At 48.5% G+C, this 19,760-nt stretch overlaps 1 pseudogene; it reads right to left on the reverse strand.

Annotated features, from left to right (window-relative positions):
* Positions 1–443: 443 nt before the first annotated feature.
* The window catches only part of LOC149337780 (uncharacterized), a 69,014-nt pseudogene continuing 49,697 nt past the window's right edge, over positions 444–19,760 (reverse strand).

Below are 19,760 nucleotides of genomic sequence, written 5' to 3' on the forward strand. Positions count from 1 at the left end.
TGGAAAGTAGTTTCTTTTGTGTGGGGCAGAGATGCTCATTAACATACACAGGGGCTGTGTCGTTAAGTTTGATGTCATCGTTGGTCAGGCGCATTTTCTTAGCCTTCCTCAGTACAGTGTCACGCTTCGCCCGAGACCGAATCTACACAACAATGTTGGGCGTGTCCGAATTCTTTGTCGGTACACGGTGACATGCCTCGAGGTCCGATTCCAGAATCGGTTCGCTTATTGCCGTACCAATTTTTGAAAGCAAATCAGCAGTAGACTCATTGTCATGTTTCAGAACTCCTCTAATTTCAAGATTGTTTCGCCTAGAATACTGTTCAGAGTGAAGAAGCCGCCTTTCAACGTCCAGAATTCTGGTTTCCAGATCTTCGTGCTTCTTCTGGAGCACTTGATGTTCACTTGCAAGCTCTTTGGCTTTCGCAGTACCTCCATCTGCCTTATTTGACAGGTCTTTGATTTGACAGGTCTCCATTCTCCTTTTCTTGTCCCGCAGAACGCCAAAGGTTTGATCGTACGTCTCTTACTCTCTTTGAAAAGTCCTCACTTATAGATACATCTTATCCCTTCAGTTTAAAACAACTAGACATAATTTTAGCTTTTTCAGAAAAATCGAAAAGTCTCAACATGATCGGACGGGAGCATTCACTGTTGAGGTTTCCGATTCGATGTATTCTTTCCATTGAGACTACTTCTATTCCAAGAACGTCTTTAAAAATGTCTTGCTTGACTTTATCCTCTAGCGCATGTGCATCTTCCTCCGGCTCTTCTTTTACACCATGTATTAGGAGGTTATTGCGTCGGCTCCTGTTTTCCAGGTCATCCACCTTGGCTGCCAGGTCTAGCATCTGCTTATTGGTATTCGTACAAGCTTCATCGCATTCTGCTAGTTTCTCTTCACAATGCTTCAATCGGCTCACTTCCGTCTCTATTACCATAATCCTGTCTTGGATACTACTGACTGTTGATTCTACTTTCCTCAGGTTCGTTGTTAGCTCTTTCAAAACTTTCTTGGTTTCCGTCTGCTCTTTAAGAATTTTTTCAACATTTCAGTGCTAGAGCTAGAGTCTGAGTCTGAGTCAAAGCGCGGTCCCGGGTTTAGTTCAACGTCCCCAGAGGTTAGTAGCAGCAATCTAATTACATGAAAGCAATCAACCAATGTAGAAACAAGGAACTGTGGACTTGGTAGCACCATCAAAGCACGAGAGTCATCACTAACAGAATATACTGTGTGTAAGAAAGAGAGTTGGGGTTTCCTGCCTCAGCGGCTAGCGCTGCCGAAGGAGAGGAAGAAGACAGAAGACGAAGCTGACGAAGCTCGGGTGCGCGCTTGCGAACGCCGGCCTGCTGAGCAGCACCGCTGGGACAAGGACTGTGGCCGTCCACACTAACTGTGCGAGTTTCCATATTACACTTGGTGGAGGTGCTGCTTGTTCTCCCCGTGGATCTACGCCACGATGCCCAGGCTACCAGGCTCTACCACGATGTCCGACACCTCGGTCCAACCTGCCCAGCCTGTCATCCGTTCCGGTGCCGTCCGTCAGCACGACCCGACGATCTTCAGCGACACTGACGACACCGACGTAGAAGATTGGCTGGCCTCCAACGAACGCGTGAGCGCATACAACAAATGGGATGACGTCGTTAAGCTCACGAACATCATCTTCTACTTGACCGACGTCGCCAACTTGTGGTTCCGCAACCACGAGGCGGATTTTACTACCTGGGCGGCTCTCAAAACCAGCCTGACTGACGTCTTCGGCCGCCCCGCTGTCCGAAAACTTCGTGCCGAACAACGTTTGCGCAGTCGTGCCCAGCAGAATGGCGAGAATTTCACCAGCTACATCGAGGACGTTGTTGACTTGTGTAAGCGGCTCAATCCATCTATGAGCGAGGCTGACAAAATCAAACACATTCTGAAAGGGCTTGAGGATGACGCATTTCAAATGTTGGTGTCTAAAGATCCTCAAATCGTCTCAGACGTCGTCTCTTTGTGTGAGAGCTACGACGAGCTCCGAAAACAGCGTCATGCCACCCGGCGTGTCATTTGCCCGGACGACAACCTTTCGACCTTGGCGGTAGGCGGTCCTGCTAACGATCAGCCGACCTTCTTCAGCACATCAAGCAGTTTTTGCGAGAGGAGGTCGCCCGTCAGTTATCGCTGGTTACCTCTCAACCCGCCCCAACGCCATCACTATCGCCTTCTATTCAGCATGTAATCCAGGAGCAGGTAGCCGAGGTCCTGCCGCCCACTAATCCACCTCCTCTGGCCACTGCAACGTTGAAATACGCTGCAGCAGTCATCCAGCCACGACCTCAGCCGGTTGTTCCTACTTATGCGCCGCCTGTCAACGTGTACCCTCAGCAGCAGCTCGCCCCTGCACTGCCACGCACTCACCATCCTTTGCCTCGCACCGGTCCCCGCCCTATGAATCCGTGGCGCACCCCTGATAACCGCCCGATATGCTATGCCTCCGGTCTCGCTGGTCATGTGGCCCGCTGGTGCCGCACGCGCAGATCCGGTCCTTACGACTACGGGCGCTCGCCAACGTACAGTCGGGGACAAAAGTCTCCGGACCACGTGTTCCTCAAACGAAGCCGATAGCTCTACTATTAGGCAGCGGCTGGACACCGTACTTGTGCAGATGAAAGAACAAAAATTTATCTTTTACCTCCACAAGTGTGGTCACCAGCCGCCGACTAATAGCAGAGCTATCGGCTTCGATAGAGGAACACGTGGTCCGGAGACTTTTGTCCCTGACTGTACGACCCTTCATTCCCCTCCGTCCCTGTCTCTTCTCCTCTGCCGCCACCGAATCCCTCTCCGCCTCGCTCCGACTCCTACAACCGAAGCCGTCGGTCACCGCCTCCTCGACGCCGTTCGCTCTCTCCTATGCGCCGCCGGTCCCCACCTCTTCAGGCGGAAAACTAGGCGGCGCAGTTCCGGAGGCAAGAACTGCGCCGTCAACGACCGTCTCAAGCCCTATCACCGCTCCTATGAACGTTATTGAAGTGATCGTTGAAGGTGTTACTGTTGACGCGCTTATTGACGCTGGTGCTGCCGTGTCCATCATTAGTCGCAACTTGTGCCGCAAATTAAAAACGTGATGACGCCGCCTTCTGACCTTTCGCTTCACACCGCCAGCGCTGACCCCATTCGCCCTCTCGCAACGTGCACTGCCCGCCTCGTCATCCAAGGCCTCTCCTACACCACTGAGTTCTTCGTTCTCGCCCGCTCCTCTCATGACATCATCCTCGGGTGGGACTTTCTGTCCGCGCGTCACGCCATTATTGACTGTGCTCGTGCTGAAATTGATTTGTCGCCGCGGTGTGATGCTCTTGTGGACGCCTCTCCTGTTATCGCCGCGCCTATACTCGCCGCTGACGACGTCGACGTGCCAGCTTTCTCTTCTGTTCTCGTGCTGCTGACTTGTGCTGCCCTCTCTGACGCTACTGTCCTTGTTTCACCCTCACCTCTTTGTGCGCACCGCAAGTCTGTCTTGCTCCCTCATGCCGTGCTCACACTTGCTGGTGGTTGTGGCGCTCTGTACGTCGCGAACCCGTTGCCTTTCCCCACCACTTTACTTCGGGGAGAATCGCTTGGTACGGTTGATGTCATCGATCTCGACGACGCTTCTCCTGTCCTTGATGACCCTGACGCCCATGACATCAACGCCCTTACTCCTCCCGCCGACGTCGCCGACCCGTCCTCCCCGGATATATTTTCCCATTCTGTCGATGCCGCTCTACCACCTCACAAACGCGCCCAGCTCATCGCTTTGCTGCAGCGCTTCCGCGCATCCTTCGACTCTCCTCAAGCACCGTTGGGTCGTGCCGCAGCGGTTCGCCACCATATCGACACTGGCACCCATGGACCCTTGCGCCAACGCCCCTACCGCGTCTCCTCCGCCGAGCGCCGCATCATTGATGAACAGGTGAACGACATGCTGCATCGCGGCGTGATCCAGCCCTCTCACAGCCCGTGGGCTTCTCCGGTCGTGCTCGTCAAGAAAAAGGACGGCTCCATTAGAATCTGCGTAGACTACCGCCGGCTAAACAAAATTACTCGGAAGGACGTCTACCCCCTGCCTAGTATAGACGACGCGCTGGATTGCCTGCAGGGAGCGGAGTACTTTTCTTCGTTGGATCTGCGCTCTGGGTACTGGCAGGTGCCGATGGCCGACGTCGATCGCCCGAAAACAGCTTTCATCACGCCTGATGCGCTGTATGAATTTAATGTGATGTCCTTCGGACTCTGCAACGCGCCTGCCACTTTTGAGCGTATGATGGACAGCATCCTCCGTGGCCTTAAATGGCAGACATGCCTCTGCTACTTGGACGACGTTGTCATCTTCTTCCAGAATTTTCCGTCTCATCTTCTTCGCCTCGAGAGTGTTCTTCGCTGTCTCAGTGCTGCTGGCCTGCAGCTAAACTTGAAAAAGTGTCGCTTCGGCGCTCGACAGCTGTCTATCCTAGGCCACGTCGTGTCCAAGGATGGTGTACTCCCGGACCCTGCCAAGCTCCGCGCAGTTGCTGATTTCCCGAAGCCAACATCCCTGAAAGAACTCAGAAGATTTCTTGGCCTTTGCTCCTACTTTCGCCGGTTCATCAAGAATTTTGCTGCCGTTATCGCCCCGCTGACGCAACTTCTCGCTGGTAGCCACGACTTGTCGGCTTGGTCCCCTGCATGCGACGAAGCTTTTGCAATGCTGCGCCAGCTCCTCACCTCTCCTCCGATCTTGCGCCATTTCGACCCTTCCGCGCCTACACAACTGCACACAGACGCCAGCGGCATTGGTCTCTGTGCCGTTCTAGCTCAGCGGAAACCTGATTTCAATGAGTACGTCGTTGCTTACGCCAGCCGTGCGCTCAGTAAAGCGGATACTAATTATTCCGTCACAGAAAAAGAATGTTTGGCGATTATTTGGGCGATCACAAAATTTCGTCCTTACTTATATGGGCGCCCGTTCGATATCATTACCGATCACCATGCCCTTTGTAGGCTGTCGTCACTCAAAGATCCATCTGGCCTCCTCGCTCGTTGGGCTCTGCGTTGAGAAGATTACGACATTCGGGTCATTTATCGTTCCGGTCGTAAACACTCCGACACCGACGCTCTCTTGCGCTCCCCTGTGACTTCTGAGCCTGACCCATCATCTATTTCCGGCCTCGCACCTTATCTTGACACTATTGGTATGGCTTCTGAGCAGCGCAAGGATCCTTGGATTACTTCTCTTCTGTATTTCCTAGCCAACCGCTCAGCGCGCCTCCCTTCTAGAGCGCTCCGTTGTCAAGGCCATCACTTTGTCGTGCGTGACCAGCTGCTGTACCGTCGGAAGTACCTCCCCGATGGTCGCAAATGGCTGCTCGTGGTTCCAAGGCATCTCCGCTGCGCCATTTGTGCCAGTTATCATGATGACCCGCAATGCGCTCATGCCGGTCTGCTGAAAACTTTTACCCGTCTACGCCTTCGGTATTATTGGCGGGGCATGTACCATTTCGTCCGCCAGTACGTACGCTCTTGCCTGGAATGTCAGCGTCGCAAGAACCCACCACCGCACTCACCTGCTCCTCTGCAACCTTTACCGTGTCCCGCCCGGCCATTCGACCATGTTGGAATTGACCTTTATGGCCCTCTTCCCATCACTGCCGCAGGGCACCGCTGGGTCATCGTCGCCATTGATCATCTCACGCGGTATGCCGAAACTGCCTCGTTGCCAGCTACGACGGCTTCTGCCGTAGCCGGTTTCATACTTCACAACCTCATTCTTCGTCACGGTGCGCCTCAGGAATTGCTCAGCGACCGGGGTTGCGTCTTCTTGTCCGGCGTCGTGGAAGCCCTCCTTCGGGAGTGTCATATCGTTCACCGCACGACGTCTTCGTACCATCCGCAGACGAACGGCATGACCGAGCGCTTTAACCGGACGCTCGGCGACATGATGGCCAAGTACATTTCTACCGATCACTCAGACTGGGACCTCGTTCTACCTTTCGTTACATACGCCTCCAACTCTGCAACGCAAGCCACTAGTGGTTTTTCCTCGTATTTTCTTCTGTACGGACGCGAGCCTTCCTCCATCATGGACACCATACTCCCTTACCGCCCCGATACGTCCGAATTTACAACCGTCTCTCAGGCCGCTGCGCATGCCGAAGAATGCCGTCAACTCGCTCGTTCCTTTACTTCACACGACCAGCACCGTCAGAACAGCTCCCACGCCGCTTCTCCCGGTCTACCGCCACCTTATCTTCCGGACTCCTTGGTTTGGCTTTGGGTGCCCTCCTCCAGCCCAGGACAGTCTACAAAACTGCTGAGCAAATACCAGGGCCCCTATCGCGTTGTTCAGCAGACATCGCCAGTTAATTATCTTGTGGAGCCCATCACGCCTTCGTCTGACCATCGCCGCCGCGGCCGTGAAATTGTGCACTTAGAGAGCCGGAAGCCCTATTACGACCCAGCTCTCGTGTCGTGCCCTTAGACTGCCAGGATGGCTCCTTTTCACCCCGGGGGTATTGTAAGAAAGAGAGTTGGGGTTTGCTGCCTCAGTGGCTAGCGCTGCCGAAGGAGAGGACGAAGACAGAAGACGAAGCTGACGAAGCTCGGGTGCGCGCTTGCGGAAGCCGGCCTGCTGAGCAGCACCGCTGGGACGGACTGTGGCCGTCCACACTAACTGTGCGAGTTTCCACATTACATGTGTATTTATCACCAACCTGCACAATGAAGAAATGGGTGAGCATCCCTGTTCGTCCGATGCCACCAAGTCCACTGAAGTGTCGGCCGCTGGGGCTGTTGTTTATATAGCTGCGCTGCCGCGCTTCTGTTGACGTCACATCCTGGGTCAGCTGGTATGGTCGCACCACACGTGGAAGGGAATTGAACAGTGGCGGTAGTGCTCCGTCGATGATACGGCTATCAGTCGAGCGATCCAAGGGGTTCAAAGTGCCGGCCTCTCGGCAAGCATGCGCACTTTGTCCATCGTCGAATCCTGCCGAATACAGCGCGATCTGCACAATGAAGAAGAAATGGGTGGCCATCCCTGTTCGTCCGATGCGACCAAGTCCACTGAAGTGTCGGTCGGTGGGGCTGTTGTTTATATAGCTGCGCTGCCGCGCTTCTGTTGACGTCACCCCCTGGGTCAGCTGGTATGGTCGCAGCACACGTGGAAGGGAATTGAACAGTGGCGGTCGTGCTCCGTCGATGATACGGCTATCAGTCGAGCGATCCAAGGGGTTCAAAGTGCCGGCCTCTCGGCAAGCATGCGCACTGTGTCCATCGTCGAATCCTGCCGAATACAGCGCGATCTGCACAATGAAGAAGAAATGGGTGAGCATCCCTGTTCGTCCGATGCCACCAAGTCCACTGAAGCGTCGGCCGGTGGGGTTGTTGTTTATATAGCTGCGCTACCGCGCTTCTGTTGACGTCACCTCCTGGATCAGCTGGTATGGTCGCACCACACGTGGAAGGGAATGGAACAGTGGCGGTAGTGCTCCGTCGATGATACGGCTATCGGTCGAGCGATCCAAGGGGTTCAAAGTGCCGGCCTCTTGGCAAGCATGCGCACTGTGTCCATCGTCGAATCCTGCCGAATACAGCGCGATCTCCACAATGAAGAAGAAATGGGTGAGCATCCTTGTTCCTCCGATGCCACCAAGTCCACTCTGTGCTGGAAAGAACTGTGCTGGAAACATTTTAGATCTAATTCTATCTAATGTGCATCTTTTTATCGAGCAAGCGGTGCGCGATCCTCTTGTTCTGGTAGACAAATATCGTTGCCAGTTTGCCTTGTTGTTCTCCTTGTCTTTTCGCGCAGTGCGTGAGATGGTGCCACAAAAATTTAGATACGCGTATGGCAATTACCTTAGGCTGAACAATGACCTTCTGGCCCACGACTGGTCAGAACTGCTTGAGATTGAGGATGTAAACGCAGGAGTTGAGCTACTTACATCATTTGTACAGAGTGAAATGAAAAAATGTACACCTCGCCATAAATCGAGGAAGTGTAAGTTTCCTTCCTGGTTTTCGCACGATTTCAGGCATTACTTGAAGAAAAAACAGGAGTATCACAAACTCAACGTGAAAATATTCATCGTGCAGAAAATTTGTGAAAAAACTGATTGCACGTGATGAAGCCGAGTACCACAAACTTCTTGAACAGAACTTTAAAAAGGAACCATGCAGTTTTTATGATTTCGTGCGCAAGCAAAGAAATGATAAGGTTAGTGCTGCTGTGATAAGGACGCGCGATGGTATCTGTTATAAACCTCAAGATGTGTGCCAAGCTTTTGCTGATCACTTCAGCTCTTGTTTCGTGCGCCATGATAACACAACTGCTATTATCACTTTTGAAGACAGCGCTGACTGTTCAGCTTATGATAATGTCACCGAGCATGAGGTTCTTTCGGCGATTCAGAAACTTAAGCGCAAACTTTCAACAGGAATTGATGAAATTCCCAGCTCGTAATAAAAGAATGCGCTGACATTTTGGCTCTGTTTTGGCGCATTTGTTCAACTTATCGTTGCGACCTGGTGTTTTTCCTTGTCATTGGCAGTTGTCAGTAGTTGTTCCTGTATTCAAGTCTGGCGATGCTTGTGATGTAAACAACTTTCGACCTGTGTCACTGATTTGTTCTTTTACGAAAATTTTTGAAATGGTTATGTACGAACGCATGGGCTCATACTTCAAACAGAAGATCTCAATTCTGCAGCACGGTTTTTTAAAAGGTCGATCTGTGGAAACGAATTTTTTTATGCAGCTTTCTTGATTATACTGGGCCACGTGTGGTTAATCGCGGTCAGGTAGATGCAATCTATTTTGTCATGACTAAAGCCTTCAATATCGTTTCCCATGAGGTACTTGTGATGAAGATGGAAAAATACGGACTTTGCCCCATGTACTGCAGGTGGCTCAAAAGCTACCTTGGCAGCCGCCGTAACATGGTCCGATTTTCCGGTTGTGTGTCCAATGAATTTCTATCATCTTCGGGAGTGCCTAAAGGTTCCAACTTAGCACCGCTGTTATTTTTAGTGTTCGTTAATGATTTGCCGTTAAATGTCAAGAACTCGAGAATTTTGCTCTTCGCAGATGATCTGAAATTCTTCCGTAATATTGGAGACATTTAGGACTGCCGCCCATTGCAAGCTGACATTAACAACGTCGAGAATTAGTGTTTCATGAATCGCTTAAAACTGAACATTAAGAAGACTTCCGTCCTTTCTCTAACTAGGAAACGCGACACAGTTACGTTTGATTGTACACTTTTGGCGGGTCAAATTTCTCGTGTGGTCCATGTACGAGACCTTGGTGTTGTTGATTCAAGGCTTGATTTTAGATTGCATGTAAATTCAATTGCGTTTCGCGCATTGAGGCATATTGGTCTTATCTCTAGACTAACAAAAAAAATTTCGACGGCACGAATGTCTACGCACTCTATACTGTACCCTTGTGTGACCGCGTCTTAAGTTCGCGTCAGTAGCCTGAAATGGCGTGTCTGTCGCTTATTGCACGAAAATTGAAATGGTCCAGCGTAAGTTCATACGCGTTTATTATGATAGATATATTGGTCGCCATCGTTTCTACGACTATGATTCTCTCTTGGCAGACCTCAATATGTGTACCCTTGACGACAGGCGACGCATACGTGACATGCAGGTTCTGCAAAAAGTCGTGCACGGTTTCATTAACTGTGGGACCTTGCTGATGTGGCTGAATTTTCGTGTGCCGCATGCAAAAGCCGCCAAATGTTTCGACACATTTTATCCCGACTTGCACGCCACCTGTCCAATGACTCGTTTACAGATCGTCTAAACAAAAAGCTTATTGACACGGACATATTTGCCTAATTGTTGTTTTCATACCTGATTTTAAATGGTTTCAAGTGGTCATTCTGGTGTATCTGACCTAGTGTGGCTCGTTTAGGCCACTTGGCTGTTGAGGCACACTGAAATAAACATATCTAACTAACTAACTAACTAACTTCTACCTACCTACCTACCTACCTACCTGCCTACCTGCCTACCTGCCTACCTGCCTACCTACCTACCTACCTACCTACCCACCCACCTACCCACCTACCTACCTACCTACCTACCTACCTACCCACCTACCCACCCACCCACCCACCTACCCACCCACCTACCTACCTACCTACCTACCTAAAGCCCACCCACCTACCTGCCTACCTACCTATCTACCTACCTACCTACCTACCCACCCACCCACCCACTTACCTACCCACCCACCCACCTACCCACCCACCTACCTACCTGCCTACCTACCCACTCACCCACCCACCCACCCACCTACCCACCTACCGACCGACCTACCTACCCACTCACCCACCCACCCACCCACCTACCCACCTACCGACCGACCGACCGACCTACCTACCTACCTACCTACCTACCCACCTACCTACCCACCCACCCACCCACCTACCCACCCACCTACCTACCTGCCTGCCTGCCTGCCTGCCTGCCTGCCTACCTGCCTACCTGCCTACCTGCCTGCCTACCTGCCTGCCTGCCTGCCTGGCCCTGCCCTGCCCTGCCCTGCCTGGCCCTGCCCTGCCTGGCCCTGCCCTGCCTGGCCCTGCCCTGCCTGGCCCTGCCTGGCCCTGCCTGGCCCTGCCTGGCCCTGCCCTGCCCTGCCCTGCCCTGCCCTGCCCTGCCTGCCTGCCTGCCTGCCTGCCTGCCTGCCTGCCTGCCTGCCTGCCTGCCTGCCTGCCTGCCTCCCTGGCCCTGCCCTGCCTGCCTGCCTGCCTGCCTGCCTGCCTGCCTGCCTGCCTGCCTGCCTGCCTGCCTGCCTGCCTGCCTCCCTGCCCTGCCTTGCCCTGCCTTGCCCTGCCTTGCCTGCCTTGCCTGCCCCAACCGCCCGCCCACCCACCCACCCATTCACCTACCAACACCCACCCACCTACCCACCCATCCACCAACCTACCTACCCACCCTTCTGCCCGTCCGTCCGTCCGTCCATCTGTCCCCATAATATTGGTATATTTGGCGGCCATACTCTATCTTTGAATTCGGAACGAATAAAGCACAAGCATATTAATTTTTAAAGATACGACGTGAAGAGCTCCATATTCTGTCGCGGTTCGTTTTTTAAATCAATCATTTATTTGATTTCTTGCTAGCTCGGTGCAATTTCCAGTGGTACCGGCTTTTTTTTGATATGCTCTCCTATGGTGATGTATTTTTGCTAAGATCCCCTTGTTCCAATGCTTTCACAAATAGTTTACAATTGAGTCTGCCCTGTTTGCTGAGATGCGCAAGTGTTCTAGGCACCTTACAAGTACTTCTTTCTACCTTACAATCTGACGCCCTTCCTTTCCTTTAAAATAAAAAATAATGGTCTTCAGCATTTTATTTCATTTCATTTAATCACGTAACGGGCCTAATTGCGTCTTTCTAGTGGTTTAGGCACCACCAAAACATGACCGACGGTTCAACATAGTGTGGTATCTAAGTTATTTAAAAACAAATAAAGTGCACATCGCTGATTTTCTTCAGCACCGTTAATAAAATTAGTAAGCTTGGTGCACACAACGAAAACATACACTGGTAGGCACGCAGCAAGGTGCGCATGCCTTTGGTGCACGATGGTCTTAGTTGCTTCCGCGCCATAAAACACAAACGCATGCAGCAGAGTAAGAACTGTAACACAAGGAGCATGTATTTTATGATTTGGCCTACCAGATAAAGGATTTAATATTTTCTGTTTTCAGTGTCGTGAGGTAGTTAGGGCAGAACAGGCTACGTGCTTTCATTTGTTCATTGATTGCAAAAGAAGTTACGACGCGTGTTTTAAGGTAGCGGTTCGGGGATACGTGTAACGGCAAGACTGTGAGTCAATTCTCCAGCGAAAGCTAACACACGGAAAAACAAACAAGAGTAGACGCCATGGGCACCGGAATTCCAGCACCGTGTTGTCTACGTTCCTGTTTATCCACAGCGCAAAGGACGAGGACGAGAACAAAGAAGAGGACAGACACAGCGCTGACTGACAACTGATTCATTCGCATAAGTGGGCATGCATATGCCCACTTATGCGTGGCATATGAATACAGGTGAGATGCGCAATTTGAAAACCAAACCTACATATCTTGCTGTACGTCTTGCCAAGTACGCCAGCTCTTTCCGAGGCATTATCGGGGAAAGATCTAGCGCACTGGGCAAGGTGTAGAGCAAGTTAAGTGGCTTCGGTTTTCAAATGTGGGGCGTGGCACCGGCGATACCGAAATGGCTTTGTCGCTCACGCATTTACTGCTTTTCGCGCAGGTGTTCATCGCTGGTTTTTCAAGTCACTGCTTTCAAGCCGAGGAATTATCTGCTGTGCATGATTCGTCTACGCTGGATACTGGTTCCTTCATCAATCTTTCACCTGTGCTAGCCACGGTCGATTTCAACGATTGTCTGTGCCTTGCAGCCGATTTTGGACAGTGTGCAGTGCCGGTCAACCCACCATGGTTTTGCAGCCCGTGCCACTACACTCCACAAAAGGCGGGAATCATCACTTCACCGTTGGGGCGTGGAACCGGCGATACCGAAATGGCTTTGCCCTGGTGAACGTCTTAGTTAGTTCTCGTAAGATGGAAATTGATGTTGGGACATGTGAGGCAGTATGGGCTCAAATTAGACTTCTAAATGGTAAATTACTATCCGTTTGCTCGTTTTACAGGCCACCTGGAAGTAAGCTTGAACCCATCAGCGACCTGATATGATTGAAACTGTTAAAACTGACTCTTTAGTTCTTGGAGGTGATTTTAACATTCCTGAATTAGACTGGAGCTCAGGATGTCTTCCGTCTAGAGCCAAATCTGCAGTAGGCAAAGAATTGTTAAATCTATGCAGTTCATTTAGCTTATCCCAAGTAGTGCTGCAGCGAACCCGTGGTAACAATGTTTTGGATTTATTATTGACTAACCAACCATCGGCAGCTTATTCTACCCTTGTAGTGCCCGGTATCAGTGATCACAGTTGTGTTTTAGCAGAAATGAACTTTCAGTATGTTAAACTTGAAGACTGTGGCAATTGGCGCATTTACATTATCGAAAAGCAAATTTCCCCGAGATAGCCCGGGCACTTGAATCCTATGTCGATGTGTACGAAACACTGTCTGATTCACTCAGCGTTGATGAGCTGTGGCGCACACTGACAGCCAAACTTTTTGATTTGCGTGAGAAATATGTGCCGTCATGGGTGATGACGAAACGTCGCAGCAAAAGCAAGCCATGGTTTACAAAAGCGCTGCGCAGAGTCGTTGAAGAGAGGCAACACCTTTATGCGCGCTTCAAAAGAAATCCGCCGCAAGATAACATGGATCGGTTAAAAAAGATTACAAAAGATAGGAATGCTTCGGTCAAAGAGGCTAAATTTACCTACTTTCAATCTTTCGACATGCGTATCCAGGATCGCCCTAAAGAATTTTGGCGGTACATAAAAAAAAACAGAAAGGATGAATTGTCTATCCCACCACTCGATCACAACGGAAGTATCGTTCATGATAATCTGGAGAAAGCCAAGTGCTTTGACACGTTTTTCAGCGCAGTGTTTTCTGCTAAGGACAGCAATAGCCCTGCCGGTTTTCGCCTGGCCTTGAACTGTACGGAACCTATGGAGAACATTGAATTTGACCAGCGAGGAATTGTGTCGCTCTTAGAACGCTTAAAAGATAACAGTGCCACCGGTCCGGACGGCTTACCCACGGTCCTGCTCTCTTCTTGCCCTTTTGCTTTGTCAAGGTACCTTCAAATTCTTTTCACAAAGTCATTACAGGACGGCTCTTTGCCTGATGAATGGAGGCTTGCTAATGTTGTACCTATACATCAATCGGGACCTAGGAATGTTGTTTCAAATTATCGACCAGTGTCCTTGACCAGTGTATTATGCAAAGTTTTAGAGCACGTGTTTTATACTAATATTATGAATCATCTTAGTATACATTCCTTATTAAATACTAATCAGCATGGCTTTCGCAGTGGTTACTCATGTCTCACCCAGCTTACCGAATTTGTACATGACCTGTCAAGTGCTTTGGATAAGGGATATTCTGTTGACTGTATTTTTCTAGATTTTAAGAAATCCTTTGACGTCGTATCACATTCATTGTTAATACAAAAATTATACTGGTACAACATAAATGAAAACGCTATTAGGTGGATAAAGGAATATTTGAGCTTTAGGCGTCAATGTGTTGTTGTCAACGGGAAACAGTCGCATGAGGTGGCTGTAACATCAGGGGTGCCCCAGGGATCCGTAATGGGCCCATTACTGTTCATAATTTACATGAATGACATCTTTTCAGGTGTTTCTTCATACATGCGTCTTTTTGCGGGCGATTGTGTATTGTATAGAATTATTAACGATCAAAGTGACTGTGATACATTACAACAGGATTTGTGTAAAGTGGCCCAGTGGTGTGAGAACTGGGGAATGCATATTAACTTACAAAAATCTGTACATGTGTGTTTCACTATAAAGAAGGTTCCCCATATTTTCACTTACAACATAAATAATAGCAGACTGCTTTCAGTGCTGAAATTTAAATATCTTGGTGTATATTTAACAAGTTCAATGTCTTGGCATCGTCACGTGGATTTCGTTAGTGCCAAAGCCTGTCGTGTTTCAGGCTTCCTGCAACGTAACGCTAAGCTTTTCCCTTTAAAAACTAAAGAACTGCTGTATAATACAAACGTTAGAAGCATACTTGAGTATGCTTGCACAGTCTGGGATCCGAAATCTTTTTTTGATGTTCAAAAGCGAGAGAGTTCAGAATTTGGCCGTTCGTTTTGTTTTCAATAACTATGGGCTATATTTTAGTGTAACGATCGCGAAAAAATCTTTGGGTTGGGACTCCCTTTAAAAACGTAAGAAAGTTCTGCGTTTAAAATTTTCATAACATATTTCATTCTAGAACTGGAATAGACAAAACCAAATATATAGCCAACCCTGATTACGGGTCTTTACGAAGAGATCATCCACTTAAAGTTAAAAAATACAGATGCCGGACTGACCTTTTTAAAATGTCTTTTTCCCTAAAACGGTTTCGGAAAGGAACAAGCTGCCTGAGGAAGTAGTGTCCATATTATCAAATGATTCATTTTCTTCCATGCTGTGACATTTTTTATGTATAATAATTCCGTGTTCTTTCTATCTCATTGTTATCTTTTTTTTGTAACCACCTGCATGAGAACACACAAGGCCCCTTTCGGCCGCGTAGGACACTACAGTGTCTGCCGCTGCCTGCAGCCGCTCTTCTATGCTACCGTCACTACCACTGTTCAACCATATGTTGATGTCATCTGCGTACAAGCTAAATTTTATGCCGTCTATGTTCCTGAGTGCGGCGGGCAGGCTCCTCATTGCCACGTTAAAAAGGAAGGGGGAGAGCACCGATCCCTGTGGCGTTCCCTTACTTCCCAGGTAAACCTTGGGAAATTCTAAGTCCTGAAATTTTAGTTTTGTCGTCCTGTGCGACTTTTCGTTCAACCCCCCCACTGTAATGCCAGACAATGGCGCGGTGGGTATGATAATAAATAAATAAATAAATAAACTACGCATCGCACCTGTTTGTGTTTTCAACAGCTACGCATCAAGCCAAGAATATATTAATGGCAATTCTGGGAATAAATCAGCTGTCTGTCAGAGCTGTGTCTGTCCTTTTCTTGATTCTTGTCCTCTCCCTTTGCGCTATGCATAAACATGATACATCAAGTAGTCTGTACACTAAGTCTTGTGCCTACTTTCCGTCTGTCCATTTGTCGTCTGCGCTTGAAACGCGAATCAATATGTAACAAACCAGCAGCTAACCCCCATTTAGTGCCGGTAAGAGACCGCAAGAATGTAAAGTGGGTCAGGGAACAAACGCGGGTTTATAATATCATTGTTGAAATCAAGAAGAATTCGCAGGAGGGGCATTTAGTGATAAGGAAAAATAAACAGCGGTTTCATAGAAAAGGCAGATGATTCAGACAGCTCAAGCACAGCAGTGGGTGGCAGAGAGTCGCCTGCGCAGATGAGATTAGTGTAGTGTGCAAAATGTGACGGGTTCCGCAACCGGCATGTCCCGACACTACGCTGCGCCTGACGACGAAGAAGCCCCGCTCTCTTGATGCTGCCCGGTTAAATCTTCATTTGTGCCGATCGGGGCTTTCTATAACCAACCTTTCTGAGTCCTGTGGCGAAATTGAGTCCATAGAACCCTTTTTCCTCTCCTGCCGGCGGTTCGCTGCTCTCTGTAGAATTTACTTGGAGATCCCCCTCGCTCGACTCGGGCTTCCTCTATCTATTCCGATTCTCCTATCCTTCGGGGCAAGCGCCAAGGGATATGCCCTGAAACCAGTGTGTGATTATATTCACGATTACATAATTTCATCTGGTAGATTCCTCTGCTAGAATGTGAATTCACTACTCTTCCTTTTCTGTATTTTTTGTTTTGTACTAATTCTAGCTCTGCATCCCATAATTATCAACATACTCCATTCCTTGTACATGTGTGCGTTTGTATCCGCTATGCACCCCGGCCAATCCCCCGCCGTGGGTATGTGCCATTAAGCCCGAGGACATCATCATCATCATCATCATTTGGCTCCGCCTGTCTACGCTGCAAGATCTTACACAACAGCTCGGTCTCTCCAAGGACGCATAATAAACGCACCCCTGAGGATTTTCTGAGGTACTCGGCCGTAGCTGACGCAGAGCGGGGTCGAAGTAAGGAGTAGAGATGTGAAGGTCTGAAAAAAACACTGCAATTTTGGAAAAAAAACGGTTTTTTCGTTTTTTTCAGACGAGAAAAAATGGAAAAAAACATCTAAAATTTCACAATGCAATTTCAAGGTTTTATGATTGCTTGTTTTCAGTTTAGGTTTTTGTTTTTGCTTTGAAAGTCATTACAGCGTGCATGTTTGAACGATTGGAGAGCAGCCGCCATCGCCGGTGCCAGGCAGTGGTTTTAAAACGTTCGTGCTGCTAGTACAAGGCTGAAGGCCAGGTCACATATAAGATCGAGGCTTGACTTAAAAACACAGTGATACTTGAACTCACGGCTGAAGTAGACCAAAACGGCTGCAAATTCTACAGCGCAACACACACGGCATAAATAACATAGGCTGCTGTGCACGTAATCGGTTTTAGCCAAATAGAAACCTAGCTTCCTGGGCAGGACGGCTACACAGTAACACCTGAAACTGTGGTAACACTAAGCGAGATCAAGCGTGATGGACCCGCACTGCCATCTAACGAAATGTAGGCGCAACCAAGCTGAACCATTAACTACTACAGCCAATATCGTCTACAGTGGACAGGGCTGCAGAGTGCTGCCATCTGGATTCTGACAAAACAAACGCAAGCACGATTACTCGGAGTGCATGCCGCTTTGTTAGCGTGGTAGACGGTTCTGGCTGTGACAATGGTTTGCCCGCGGTCGAATGTTTGGGAACACTTTTCTGTGTGCGAAACGTCCACTGGCGGGACAAAGCGAGCAGTATGCAAGTACTGCAGTGTTCAGCATGGATTTCCGAATGCCACACGTTTGACAAGGCACCTGTTGGCGTGTAAGAAATGCCGCTGGACATGAAGGAAATTTTCAGCAAAGAAACGAACGCCAAACATACTGCTGGTGTGTCAACTCAGTCATCAATTGAAGCAAGTGAGTCAGAATTCTGCAAACACGATGAAGAGCAGCCATTGCCAAAAAAAATCAAGAGTATTGCGCCTTTTGTAGACCGCATGACTCCAGAGCAGCAAAGCCAAATCGACACTGCCTTGGCTCGAGCGATCTACTCAAGTAATGTGCCTCTCTCTGTGACTGAGAATGAACATTGGAGAGCAGCTTTTAAGATGCTTCGACCGTCGTATTCTCTGCCTTCTCGACACCTTCTAAGTGGACCTCTGCTGGACTCGGAGTACACGCGAGTAAAGCAACACGTCAATCAATCAATCAATCAATCATTTTATTTCCTTAGAAAAGGAGGAGTACGGGACTAAAAGCTCGAACAGCTTGACGAGGTCCCGACCCCTTGTTAGTTGGCATGACAGCAGGATGACGGCCAGTCTTACACAAAAATGAAAAAAATATCACAAAGCAACGGGTAATACAGAATGAAACAAGACGGCAATCAATCGGAGAAGCAACAAAAGGTAATAAAGATAAATCAACACACATAAGCAACATTAGTGAACAAAATTAGGCGAATAGGAAGGCATGGTTTAGTCTTGCGAATGAAGAAGTTGACAAAAACGTTTAATGCGACAGTTTCGGTTTCTGGAGGGATCAAAATTTTGTCGGTCTAGTAAGTTTAACAGCGAAGGTAATGTATAAGATACAGATTGTTCATCATAGCAGGTTCTCGGGGTGTGTACAAACAACATTTCTTTATGTCGGGTCTGACGAATATTTGTGTTTTCTTGGAGTTTTGCCAGATGAGTTATGTAATCAATACCAAACTTTACAAAACCTTTGTAGCACAACATCAACCTGTAATTATAAAAACAAAACACAGGAAGAATTTCATATTTTGGAAAAAGTGGTTTTGTGGAGTATGTATAATGGACATCAGCTATGTAACGTACAGCTCTTTTTTGTAGCAAATGTAGTTTCTGCAAGTTTGTCACACCAGTTGTGCCCCACACCACAATGCAATACTGCATGACAGATACCACCAGTGCATTGTACAACATTAATTTTACCTTGGTCGGGAGAATGCGACGCAGACGAGCAATGACACCAATGGCAGATGACAATTTTGATTGTAGGTGATCAACATGCTGATTCCAGGTAAGGTGCTTTGAAAAATGCACCCCAAGGATGTTAACGGAGTCCACTATCTCTAACTGCTCACTGCCCAGACACAAATTCATATTAGTTGTCAACATCTTACCTCTAGGCGTGTACAAGATTACTTTTGTTTTCTTCGGGTTGATTTTTAAACAGTTTATCGTGGACCAGCGTTCTAAGTCAGACAGCGTCTTATTAGCCTTTATTTCTAGATCTGATTCCACGTTGCCTGTAATAAAAATGGTTGTGTCATCGGCATACGAAACGAATGTAGCATTATCTGTGCAGCTTGCAATGTCATTTATGTAAATTAAGAATAAAAGTGGGCCCAAAATGCTTCCTTGCGGCACACCAGTGGTAACTGCCTTCCGTGAAGATATTGCGTTATTGGCATCTACAAACTGTGACCTGTGAGACAGATAAGATGACAAAAGCGAGTGGGCGATTCCACGCACACCATACATTTCTAATTTGTTAAGAAGAATGGAATGATTAATTAAATCAAAAGCCTTAGAGAAGTCTATATATATGCCTAACGCCATATGCTTACACCTGAACGTGTCTAAAATTATTTCTTTTTGGCTCAGGAGGGCTGTTTCCGTAGAGCGATGCTTTCTAAAACCATGTTGAAAGTCTGCAATCAAATGGTCTTGTAATAAAAACAGCGCAAGGACACAGGACGAGAACGGAGAGTAGACACACACGGCGCTGAACTTGCAACTAAGTTTATTGGAAAAACACGCTGCTTTTCAAGGCAGGGCGTCAAGAAAGCGCGCGCATGCGCTTTGTCAAAAATACACTTATCGGGTAATAAAATGTCTCCTAAAGGCACGTGTGATTATCGGTGCTAACCACTGTCTAGCAACTTCATTTCCTTAGAGGACAATGCTACTGAAGGCTGGCTGACACATCTGTTTCCTTTCCTCAAGATATGAAATGCCTCTGCTACTTCCCTCGTGCTACTTCCCGTAGCACGAGGGAAGT

Source organism: Amblyomma mixtum, chromosome 7 (genome assembly GCF_055824585.1).
Source record: "Amblyomma mixtum isolate Tamu chromosome 7, ASM5582458v1, whole genome shotgun sequence".
NCBI lineage: Eukaryota > Metazoa > Arthropoda > Arachnida > Ixodida > Ixodidae > Amblyomma > Amblyomma mixtum.